The sequence below is a fragment of the Eschrichtius robustus genome, chromosome 2 (assembly GCF_028021215.1).
Source record: "Eschrichtius robustus isolate mEscRob2 chromosome 2, mEscRob2.pri, whole genome shotgun sequence".
Lineage (NCBI taxonomy): Eukaryota > Metazoa > Chordata > Mammalia > Artiodactyla > Eschrichtiidae > Eschrichtius > Eschrichtius robustus.
Window position 1 is genome coordinate 173,664,722 of NC_090825.1, and position 9,256 is coordinate 173,673,977.

The following is a 9,256-nucleotide window of genomic DNA, read 5'->3' on the forward strand; positions in this document are numbered from 1 at the left end:
CTATTGTGTATTTTATTTCCCAGATACAGTTTTGAATCAGTTTGTAATTTTGGTTGGGAATGTACATATATACATATATGTATACATATACAATACAAATAGGTATGTATGTGTCTGTCTAGCTATCTATGTGTTCATTGATTCATGAACCAATTATTTATTCAGGTACTTTATTTTTTCAAAACATATTTTATTGAAGTATAGTTGATTTACAATGTTGTGTTAGTTTCCAGCGTACAGGAAAGTGATTTTATACATATATATTTTTTATTCATATTCTTTTCCATTATGGTTTATTACAGGATATTGAATATAGTTCCCTGTGCTATACAGTAGGATTTTGTTTATCCATTCTATGTATAATAATTTGCATCTGCTAACCCCTAACTCCCAATCCATCCTCCCCCACCCTCCCTCCCCTATTTGGGTACTTTAAAAATGTCCTTCAGTAAAGTTTTATGATTTTCTTCATATAAATTTTTTTTCTAAATATTTATTTATTTATTTATTTGGCTGCACTGGGTCTTAGCTGCAGCACGTGGGATCTAGTTCCCTGACCAGGGATCGAACCCGTGCCCCCTGAAGTGGAAGAAGGGAGCCCTAACCACTGGACCACCAGGGAATTCCCTCCCTCTTCCACATTTAAAAGACCCGGTGATTACATTGGGCCCACCTGAATAATGCAGTCTAATCTCACAATTTTCAGATCAGCTGATTAGGGGCCTCATTTCTACCTGCAACCTTACTTCCTGCTTTTCCACGTAACATAAACTATTCATAAGTCCTGGGGATTAGGACATGGGCATCTTTAGGGGAGATGTTATTCTGTCTACCACGTGTTGTACTTCTTATGGATGTGCTGTACGAGGTAAATCGCAATGAGTTGGTGGGTAATATCCCAACTCTCTCTGCTCTTGACTTAGACAACTCTGAGGCATGTTTCAGAGCTTTTAGAGGTTAGCAAGAGGAATAAGCCACCTGCTCAATAATGCCAATAATGCTTTTTTGGGGTTTCCCTAGTGGCACAGTGGTTAAGAATACGCCTGCCAATGCAGGGGACACGGTTCGATCCCTGGTCCGGGAAGATTCCACATGCCATGGAGCAACTAAGCCCATGTGCCACAACTACTGAGCCTGCGCCCTAGAGCCCGCGAGCCACAACTACTGAAGCCCTCGCGCTCTAGGGCCCGCGTGCTGCAACCACTGAGCCCGTGAGCTGCAACTACTGAAGCCCGCACACCTAGAGCCTGTGCTCCTCAACAAGAGAAGCCACCGCAATGAGAAGCCCACGCACAGCAATGAAGAGTGGCCCCTGCTCGCCGCATCTAGAGAAGGCCCACATGCAGCAACGAAGACCCAATGCAGCCAAAAAATAAATACAAATTTAAAAAAAATAATGCTTTCTTATGGCTTCCTTCCCTTCTCTCCTAGCGCCCTCTGAGGATGACACAACAAATCAACCTCTTGTACTGAAATCCTTGTCTTAAGGCCTGCGTCTGGGGGAACTGAACCAAATTCAGGTTGGGCTCATGGGACTCATTTCAAGCAGTGCATCAGAAACACGCCTGGTAAGTAGATGGGCTGAGACTAGATTGACCATGTCATTTCCAGACTGGGACATTTAAGAAGGATTGGTGGTCACCTCCCTGCACACTCTTCTCTCCCCTTGCCAATGCGGGAACCCACAACTGCAACTTGGATGCAAGATAGCTTCTCTGATCTGCAACAGTTTTGCAAGAGCGTGTTTTGGCCATGACTGTGTTGTGTTACATTGCTGAGATGCTGGGGTGTATTTGCTATTTGTGGCATAGTGTAGCAGATTCTTATTAACTTGTCCACAGAGGAATTCCAGAACCTCGGCTCCCAGCCATGCACCTGGCATGTAGAGGAGAGAATTCTTCCTAGCTCCTTCTATGAAGCTAGCATAATTGATTATTAAAAATAATTCCAGTGAAATAAAAGGGGACAAAGGGGGAAAAAATGGAAACCGTTGAACTGTGTTGAAAACAAAAATGATCCAGGAATCACACTGTCCAAATTCAGTGAATGCTGGAATGGCTTTTCTCAAGAAAAATCCCTCCAGTAATTATTGTAATTCCTATTTACCAGCTTGTGTTTGTAAAGACAGAATTAAGAGATCCCCATGATAATTTCCAGCCAAGATGCGGTACCAGCTCCTGCTTGAAGTAAGTGAGAAACTGGACAAAGTATATGAAAGAATTATTTTCAGTCTCTGGAGGTAAGTGTAATGCAGTGGTCCTTGAAAGGGGAGAAACAAGGTGAGCCCTACAATTGGCCCAGCTGACTGCCTGGAAGGAGTTTCCAGTTTGCAGTGCAGGGAAGGTAAACCCAAGCAGAGCTCTGAGTTCTCACTGGCTTGAAGAGATAGAGTTGGTAATTCAGGCAGGCTGGAAAGGCTAGAATTCAACGGACAGAGTTCCAAGAAGAGAGAACTGAATGGAGAGAGCTCTAAGAATCTGCAGACGGTCCCCATTCAATCTTTTTTTTTGGTCGGGGGGGCGCTGCATTGGGTCGTCATTGCTGTGCTTGGGCTTTCCCTAGTTGCGGCGAGCGGGGGCTACTCTTCATTGTGGTGCGCGGGCTTCTCATTGTGGTGGCTTCTCTTGTTGCGGAGCACAGACTCTAGGTGTGCGGGCTTCAGTAGTTGTGGCACGCGGACCCTAGAACGCAAGGACTTCAGTAGTTGTGGCTCGTGGGCTCTAGAGCTCAGGTTCAGTAGTTGTGGTGCACGGGCTTAGTTGCTCCGCAGCGTGTGGGATCTTCCCGGACCAGGGACTGAACCCTGTTCCCTGCATTGGCAGGTGGATTCTTAACCACTGTGCCACCAGGGGAGTCCCCCCCCCATTCAGTCTTTGGTGGAGTTTTGATTGGTACATGCATGGGGAGAAATTATATGAGGCCAAGAAAAAACCACTCAAGTGCTTTAGAAGGAATGATACCCCAGACTCAACATATGACTGGGAATATCAGAAGCCCACCCTCACAGACCTGTCATATAAGCAAGCAATAGCTTTTGTTGTTCTAAGCTGTTTTGGGATTGTTTGTTACTGCAATGCAACCTAAGCTGACTGATGCATGTTCCTGGGTGTACCAGCCCCCACACATCCAATGCCCAGCATCTGAGACACTTGGCCACCTAAAGACTTTTCCTGACCATCAGAGTCCTCCCTACCCACGTACAAGGCAGCCAGGAATGCCCAGGAATGATGATGCCACCACATCTCCAATGACTGATCAGAGTTAATGGTTAAATACTCCAGCTCACTTATCCTTCTGGAAGGAGGACTCTGAGGCAAAGTTTTCAGCCTCAGTTGCCCACCATCATTAGTTCCTTATTAACATCCTCATTATTGGTTCCCTTCCCTTCCATTTCTCACATCCCCACTGCCTTTGTCATGCTTCCCAGGGTCATGTCCCAAATAAATTACACCTGAGTCTCTACCTTGGAGCTCAGCTGGTGGAGAAACCACTAAAGGCACAAACTCAATAGAAACTTTGCATTGAGATAAAAGTTATGGGTTAAAGAAGTGCTGGATGCATTTATTTATTTTATTCTGTACTTTGAAATGATTTTAAGGCTTACAAGAGAAGTTGGGGAAAAGACACAAGTTCCTAAATACTCTTCATCCACCTTCCTCCAGGGTTAACATCTTATGGACCACAGTATAATGATCAAATCCGGGAACATCACATTGATACACTATTATTAACCCAACTACAGACCTTATTCGGTCCTTTTCCTGACTCAGGATGTCACATAGCATTTAATTGTCATTCTTTAGTTTCCTCCAATCTGTGAGGGTTTAGTCTTGTCCTGGCTTTCATGCTCTTGACATTTTTGATGAGTGCTGGTCAATTTTTCTGTAGACTGTCCCTCAGATTGAGTTTATCTGGTGTGTTTTTTTTTTCTCCTGATTAGATTGAGGTTATCCTTTTTGGCAAAAATACCACAGAAGTGGTGTTGCATACTTCCCAGTGCCTCATCTCAAAGGTTACGTAATGTCGCTATGTCTATTATTGTTGGCATTAACTGCAGTTATCTGGTTAAGGTGGTGCCCACCAGCTTACTCCATTGCAAAGTGAGTCTTTTCCTCTTTGTAATGAATAAATATCTTGCGAGGAGATAACGTTGGGAGTTAGAAAATATTCCATCTCTCATCAAACTTTTATCCACTAATTTTGGTATCTTGTGGTTTAGGTGTGCTTTTGCTATTGCTGTGTCCATTGTTCTAGGTCTTCTTGGGAGACAGGGCTCGGAAACACATGCGTGTGTACAAATAGGCATACATAGACATACTATATGTCTGTATTTCTGTATCTACTTATCTGGACACATATATTAAAAACCATGAGTTCATACTGATACCCTACTTGTAGTCCAACATCACAGAGTTCATTCTGGTCTTCCTCCTCCCCCACCTCTTTTATTTTGGCTTCACCACACAGCTTGTGGGATCTTAGTTCCCTGACCAGGGATCGAACCCATGACCCCTGCAGTGGAAGCTCAGAGTCTTAACCACTGGACTGCCAGGGAAGTCCCTAGCTTTTCCCCTTTCCTTATTTGTAACACCTTTTCTCCAACAGTGAGAAATGTGGTTCTCATTAACCACAATATATTTGCTTATTTGTTCAGCCAGAGAATACACAGGAAGGAGTTTCAGAATTTCTTTTTTCTTCTGCAAAAAAAAAAATATATATTTTTATTTTTTATTTATTTATTTTTTTTAAAAAATTATTGCATTTTTATTTATTTATTTATTTATTTATTTATTTAATATTTATTTTTGGCTGTGTTGGGTCTTCGTCTCTGTGCGAGGGCTTTCTCTAGTTGCGGCAAGTGGGGGCCACTCTTCATCACGGTGCGCAGGCCTCTCACTATCACGGCCTCTCTTGTTGCGGACCACAGGCTCCAGACGCGCAGGCTCAGTAGTTGTGGCGCACGGGCCCAGTTGCTCCGCGGCATGTGGGATCTTCCCAGACCAGGGCTCGAACCCGTGTCCCCTGCATTGGCAGGCAGATTCTCAACCACTGCGCCACCAGGGAAGCCCTATTTTTATTTTTTATACAATTTTTCTGGTAACGTCTTTAGTGTTTTCTGTGTATGGTAGCATGTCATCCGCAAACAGTGACAGTTTTACTATGTCTTTTCCAATTTGGATTCCTTTCATTTCTTTTTCTTCTCTGATTGCTGTGGCTAGGACTTCCAAAACTATGTTGAATAAAAGTGACAAGAGTGGGCATCCTTGTCTTGTTCCTGATCTTAGAGGAAATGCTTTCAGCTTTTCACCATTGAGTATGATGTTAGCTGTGGATTTGTATTTTTTATACAAATTTTAATGGTTACTTCCCATTGATAATTATTACAAAATATTAGATATTTTCCCTGTGTTGTACAATATATCCCTGTAACCTATCTTACATCCAATAGTTTGTACCTCCCACTCCCCCACACTTATATTGCCCCTCCCCTTCCTCTCCCCACTGGTAACCACTAGTTCTCTATATTGTGAGTCTGATTCTTTTTTTGTTGTATTCACTAATTTGCTGTATTTTTTAGATTCCACATATAAGTGATATCATACAGTGTTTGTCTTTCTCGGTCTGACTTATTTCACTTAGCATAATGCCCTCCAAGTCCATCCACGTAGCTGCAAATGGCAAAATTTCATTCTTTTTTTATGGTTGAGTAGTATTCCATTGTGTGTGTGTACATATGTATATATATATATGTATATATATATGGCACATCTTCTTTATCCATTCATCTTTTGATGGACACCTAGGTTGTTTCCATGTCTTGGCAATTGTAAATAATACTGCTATGAACATTGGGGTGCATATATCTTTTTGAATCAATGTTTTTGTTTTTTTCAGATAAATACCCAGGAGTGGAATTGCTGGGTCATATCACAATTCTATTTTTAGTTTTTTGAGAAACCTCTGGACTGTTTTCCACAGTGGCTGCACCAATTTACAAATTTCTATTTCATGCCTCTATGAGAAAAAAATCATCCCATTGTTGGATGAAGGGAATCCTCTCAGAGATTCTTCAAGAAAGGCTAGTGGGTACAGAGTTCCTTATTTCTTGTACGTATTTGAAGGACAGCTGGGCTGGATATCGAATCCTTGGTTCACACTTTCATTCATTGAGTTCTTTTTTTTAATGCTCCTCCATTGTTGTCTTGCTTTGAACATTAGTTTTGAAAAGTCTGATACCAGTCTGATTCTTATGACTTTGTAAATTATTTGATCTGGAAGGCTTAAGGATTTTATCTTAATCTTTGAAATCAAGTAGCCTGACTGGAATATGTCTCAGAGTTGACCATCTGGGTTAATTTTCCCAAGTACCTGGCCAGCCCTCTCAGTGTGTAATTTCAGGTGATTTTCTATTTCTGGAAAGTTTTTGGATTATGATTTTAAATATCAGCTCTGTTTTCTTGTTTTGTTTTCCTTCTTCAAGGACCACAATAATGCATGTATTACTCCTTCAGTGTCTGAAATTCCATTTCTGTTCATTTCCCCTTGATGCCTTTTCACTTCTTTCTTCATGTCATTGTCACTTTCTTTTCTTTTCTTTGCTTTCTGTTTTTTTTGGGCCGTGCCATGCAGCATGCAGGATCTTAGTTCCCTGACCAGGGATTGAATCTGTGTCCCCTGCATTGGGAGTGTGGAGTCTTAACCACTGGACCGCCAGGGAAGTCCCCATTGTCACTTTCTTAGTTGTTTTTCTGCTTTTATCCAATGCCCTTTATTACACTTTCATTTGAGTTTATTCTCTCTTGGGTACCTTATAATTTATTCTGCATTTCTGAAATAATTTTTTCTTTTTCTTCCACTTATTTCCTGAGTTGATTCAAATCTCTCTTCATCTACCCCTGTTTTTCTTTTCTGCCCACATCAGTACTTGGTTCTTTAGTTTTTGAATTTTTGATGTAAGATGATTTTTCATGTCCTCAAATGCTTGTTTGATTATATTTAATTCTCTTTAAAGTGTTGACTTACGGTTTTCTTTTACTTCCTGATTCCTTTTCTGGGGGACTTTTTCCTCAGCTGATTTGTGTGAATTTTCATTTTGTGAATCTTTTCAATTACTCTCTCTGAATTTACTATTTTCCTTTTGTTCATATGTGTCATGTATTGGGGATGTTTTATGAGATAGGCAGCTCAATGTTACCTGCTTATGTCAATGCAGCAAAATCGACTTACTTCAGTGGATTTTGTTTTGGTTTGTTTTGTTGGTGGCAGGGATAGGTGGCGAGACCTGCAATTTAAAAAAATTTTTTATTAGAGTATAGTTGGTTTACGATGTTCTGTTAGTTTCTGCTGTACAGCAAAGTGAATCAGTTATACATATACATATATCCAGTCTTTTTCAATTCTTTTCCCATATAGGTCATTATAGAGTACTGAGTAGAGTTCCCTGTACTATACAGTAGGTCCTTATTAGTTATCTATTTTATATATAATAGTGTGTATATGCCAATCCCAATCTACCAGTTTATCCCTCCCCCTGACCCTGCTTCCCCCTGTGGTAACCATAAGTTTGTTTTCTACATCTGTGATTCTGTTTCTGTTTTGTAAATAAGTTCATTTGTACCATTTTTTTTATTCCACCTATAAGTGATATATGATATTTGTCTTTTTCTGACTTCACTCAGTATGACAATCTCTAGGTCCATCCATGTTGCTGCAAATGGTGTTATTTCATTCTTTTTTATGGTTGAGTAATATTCTATTGTATATATGTACCACATCTTCTTTATCCTTTCATCTGTTGATAGACATATAGGTTGTTTCCATGTCCTGGCTATTGTAAACTGTGCTGCTATGAACATTGGGGTGCATGTGTCCTTTCAAATTATGGTTTTCTCTGGATATATGCCCAGGAGTGGGATTGCTGGATCATATGGTAGCTCTATGTTTCGTTTTTTAAGGAACCTCCATGCGGTTCTCCATAATGGCTGTACCAATTTACATTCCCACAAACAGTGCATGAGGGTTCCCTTTTCTCCACACCCTCTCCAGCATTTACTGTTTGTAGACTTTTTGATGATGGCCATTCTGACTGGTGTAAGGTGATACCTCATTGTAGTTTTGATTTGCATTTCTCTAATAATTAGTGACGTTGAGCATCTTTTCATGCACCTCTTGGCCACCTATATGTCTTCTTTGGAGAAATGTCTATTTAGATCTTCCGCCCATTTTTTGATTAGGTTGTTTTAATTAATTAATTAATTAATTAATTAATTATTGTCTGCTTTGGGTCTTCGTTGCTGCACATGGGCTTTCTCTAGTTCCGGCGAGTGGGGGCTACTCTTTGTTGTGGTGCACGGGTTTCTCATTGCAGTGGCTTCTTTTGTTGCGGAGCATAGGCTCTAGGCGCGCAGGCTTCAGTAGTTGTGGTACGCCGTGCTCTAGAGCGCAGGCTCAGTAGTTGTGGCGCATGGTGTTAGTTGCTCTGAGGCATGTGGGATCTTCCAGACCAGGGCTCGAACCCGTGTCCCCTGAATTGGCAGGCAGATTCTTAACCGCTGCACCACCAGGGAAGACCCTGTTTGTTTGTTTTTGATATTGAGCTGCATGAACTCTTTGTATATTTTAAAGATTAATCCCTTGTCAGTTGATTCATTTGCAAATATTTTCTCCCATTCTGTGAGTTGTCTTTCTGTTTTGTTTATTGTTTCCTTTGCTGTGTACAAGCTTTTAAGTTTAATGAGGTTCCATTTGTTTACTTTTGTTTTTATTTTCATTACTCTAGGTGGGAGACCTACAATTTTGTCTTGAAGGCCCTACGTTTCCCCTCTTTGCTTCTGTTCCTTTTTTGCTTCTGTTCTTCCTCAGAAGAAACCAACCCTGCCGATACCTTGATCTTGGACTTCCAGCCTCCAGATCCAAGAAAATTAATTTCTGTTGTTTAAGCCCCCCCAGTGTGTGGTACTTTGTTATGGCAGCCTGAACAAACTAATACAAATGAAACAGGAGGGAAGGGGACAGGGCACAACCTTTAAAGGAATGACATAGCCCGAGGACACGACATAAACTGATTAGAACCAAATAGGTCCAAGATGGCAGATGAGTCAACTTCCACTAGACCTTGAGTTTCAGTATATGCTCATTGTAACACATCAGTAAGCTAAATGACAAACCCACAGGTGTCATGACAGTTCCAAGGCCGACCATAAAGGTCAAAAAGTGGGCGGTGGCCCGATTTCTGGAAATCCCCACCCCTTCCCCA